At 41.0% G+C, this 3307-nt stretch overlaps 1 non-coding gene across 1 annotated transcript; it reads right to left on the minus strand.

The window, feature by feature from the left end:
* Positions 1–259: 259 nt before the first annotated feature.
* LOC127742270 (small nucleolar RNA R71) lies at positions 260–367 on the minus strand. The gene has a single exon (XR_008003458.1). It is a non-coding gene; the product is annotated as a small nucleolar RNA R71 (small nucleolar RNA).
* Positions 368–3307: the final 2940 nt, after the last annotated feature.

Below are 3307 nucleotides of genomic sequence, written 5' to 3' on the forward strand. Positions count from 1 at the left end.
CCGATGCAACAGAATTGTAAGTTTCATGGACTTCCATCAGAAGATCCTTTTCAGTTCTTAACTGAATTCTTGCAGATCTGTGACACTGTTAAGACCAATGGGGTTGATCCCGAGGTCTACAGGCTTATGTTTTTTTCCTTTTGCTGTAAGAGACAGAGCTAGAATATGGTTGGACTCTCAACCTAAAGATAGCCTGAACTCTTGGGATAAGCTGGTCACGGCTTTCTTGGCCAAGTTCTTTCCTCCTCAAAAGCTGAGCAAGCTTAGAGTGGATGTTCAAATATTTAGACAGAAAGATGGTGAATCCCTCTATGAAGCTTGGGAAAGATACAAGCAACTGACCAAAAAATGTCCTTCTGACATGCTTTTAGAATGGACCATCCTGGATATATTCTATGATGGTCTGTTTGAATTGTCTAAGATGTCATTGGACCATTCTGCAGGTGGATCTATTCACCTGAAGAAAACACCTGCAGAAGCTCAGGAACTCATTGACATGATTGCAAGTAACCAGTTCATGTACACTTCTAAAAGGAATTCTGTGAGTAATGGGGACGCCTCAAAGGAAAGGAGTTCTTGAAATTGATGCTCTGAATGCCATATTGGCTCAGAACAAAATGTTGACTCAGCAAGTCAATATGATTTCTCAGAGTCTGAATGGATTGCAAAATGCATCCAACAATACTAAAGAGGCATCTTCTGAAGAAGAAGCCTATGATCCTAAGAACCCTATAATGGCAGAGGTGAATTACATGGGTGAAGCCTATGGAAACACCTATAATCTCTCATGGAGAAATCATCCAAATTTCTCATGGAAGGATCAACAAAAGCCTCAACAAGGCTTTAATAATGGTGGAAGAAATAGGTTTAGCAATAGCAAGCCTTTTCCATCATCCTCTCAGCAACAGACAGAGAATTCTGAGCAGAGCTCCTCTAGCTTAGCAAACATAGTCTCTGATCTATCTAAAGCCACTCTAAGTTTCACGAATGAAACAAGGTCCTCTATTAGAAATTTAGAGGCACAAGTAGGCCAGCTGAGTAAAAGAGTCACTGAAACTCCTCCTAATACTCTCCCAAGCAATACAGAAGAGAATCCAAAAAGTGAATACAAGGCCATAACCTTACATAGTGTGACCGAATGCACAGAGGAGGAGGAGGACGTGAATCCTAGTGAGGAAGACCTCATGGGACGTCCTCTGGACAAAAAAGAGTTCCCATTTGAGGAACCTAAGGAATCTGAGGCTCATCTAAAGATCATAGAGATTCTATTGAACCTATTTCTGCCATTCATGAGCTCTGATGAATATTCTTCCTCTGAGGAGGATGAAGATATCACTGAAGAAAAAGTTGCTAAATACCTTAGAGAAATCATGAAGCTAAATGCCAAGTTATTTGGTAATGAGACTTGGGAGGATGAACCTCCATTGCTCATTAATGAACTGAATGACTTAGTTAGGCAGACATTACCTCAAAAGAAACAGGATCTTGGTAAATTCCTAATTTCTTGTACCATAGGCACCATGACCTTTGAGAAGGCTTTGTGTGACCTCGGGTCAGGCATAAACTTAATGCCACTCTCTGTAATGGAGAAACTGGGAATCTTTGAGGTACAGGCTACCAAATTCTCATTAGAGATGGCAGACAAATCCATGAAAAAGGCTTATGGATAGGTAGAGGACATGCTAGTAAAGGTCAAAGGCCTTTACATCCCTGCTGATTTCATAATCCTAGACAATGGAAAGGATGAGGATGAATCCATCATCCTTGGAAGACCCTTCCTAGCCACAGCAAAAACTGTGATTGATGTGGACAGAAGAGAGTTGATCCTTCAATTGAAAGAGGACTACCTTGTGTTTAAAACTAAAGGATCTCCCTTTGTAACCATGGAAAGGAAGCAAGAAAAGCTTCTCTCAATGCAGAGTCAAACAAAGCCCCCACAGTCAAACTCTAAGTTTGGTGTTGGGAGGCCATAACCAAATTGATGACAAGTCATCATATACCTATTTTTCTATGCTTTTTCATACAAGAAATTGATGATTAGTGCTTAAATATTGCATTCTTTTGTGCTTAATTGGAAGATTTCCTTGATCTTTTAATTTTATATATCTTGTAGGAAATAAGAAGAAAAAGAAGCAAAGAAGCACAAAAAAAGAGAAAAAAAGAGCTTTGGAGCACACTTTGGAGGCTTAGGCCACGCTTTTAAAAGCGTGGCCCATGACCAAATTAAAGGAGAATAGGCAATCAGCACATACTGCCCTGCTCTTGCCAAGGGCAGAGCAATATTGTGATGCAAAGTGAGGTTGGAAGCAAGAATTTTCGCTAAGGTAAAAACTGGGCACTCATAGCATGACCCTGCCTATTTCAAAGGGCTATAACTTGAGCTACAAACGTCCGATTGATGTGCTTCCAGTTGCGTTGGAAAGCTGACATTGAGAGCTTTCCAACGATATATAGCAATCCATATTTGGCATACAATTGAGGCATGAGTGAAAGGCATCTTTAAGGGCCAAAAATAAGCAAAAATAAACCAAAGTGCTTCCACCAAGGCTCGAAGCTGGAGCCTCACTCCAAAGCAAAGTAGCACTCAATTTTCTGCTCTGCCCTCTTGGAGAGCAGGGCAATGTCGTGCTCTCTTCATGGAAAATCAAGGAAAAATTGCTCCTCAAGTGCTTTCACCAAGGTTCGAACACAAGACCTTCAAGGAAGTAAACGCAAGGAGCTTGGGCGCGCACACAACTTGGCACGGCCAGCACCAAGCACGCACGCAATGAGGCCGCACGCACCATTTCCTGCTCTGCCCTCCACAAGGGCAGGGCAGCCTCCTGGGAGTGTCACCCATGGGCCAAAATTTAACCAAAATTCCATTCCTCTCCAAATTGAATCAAGGCCAACCAACCCCATTTCACCTCAAATCCAAAGCAAGAAAAGCCCACATCATCACTCAAAGGCACATGGATCAATTAGATTAGGATTTTCATTTTAATTATAATTTGTTTTAATTTTCACTTTGTAAAGCCTATATAAAGGCATCAATTCCATCTCACTAGAAGGGAGGCGAGCTCCATTAGGGAGTAGTAGTAGTAGATAGCTCTCTCTCTTTTAAATTTTCCTTTCTGTTTGAATTTTGGATTGAGATTGAAAGGAATTCTGTTTTCATTCTCCATCTGCAACATCTCTGCTTTGTTCTTCTACATAATTCAAGGAATTTTGATTTGAATCAAGGCTCTCTTTACTGCTTCCAACTCTATTTCTTCTTCAATCTATTTGCTGTTGAATCAAGGAAGGGCTTGAGATCTAGACTTGTTCT

This window comes from Arachis duranensis, chromosome 9, assembly GCF_000817695.3.
Source record: "Arachis duranensis cultivar V14167 chromosome 9, aradu.V14167.gnm2.J7QH, whole genome shotgun sequence".
Lineage (NCBI taxonomy): Eukaryota > Viridiplantae > Streptophyta > Magnoliopsida > Fabales > Fabaceae > Arachis > Arachis duranensis.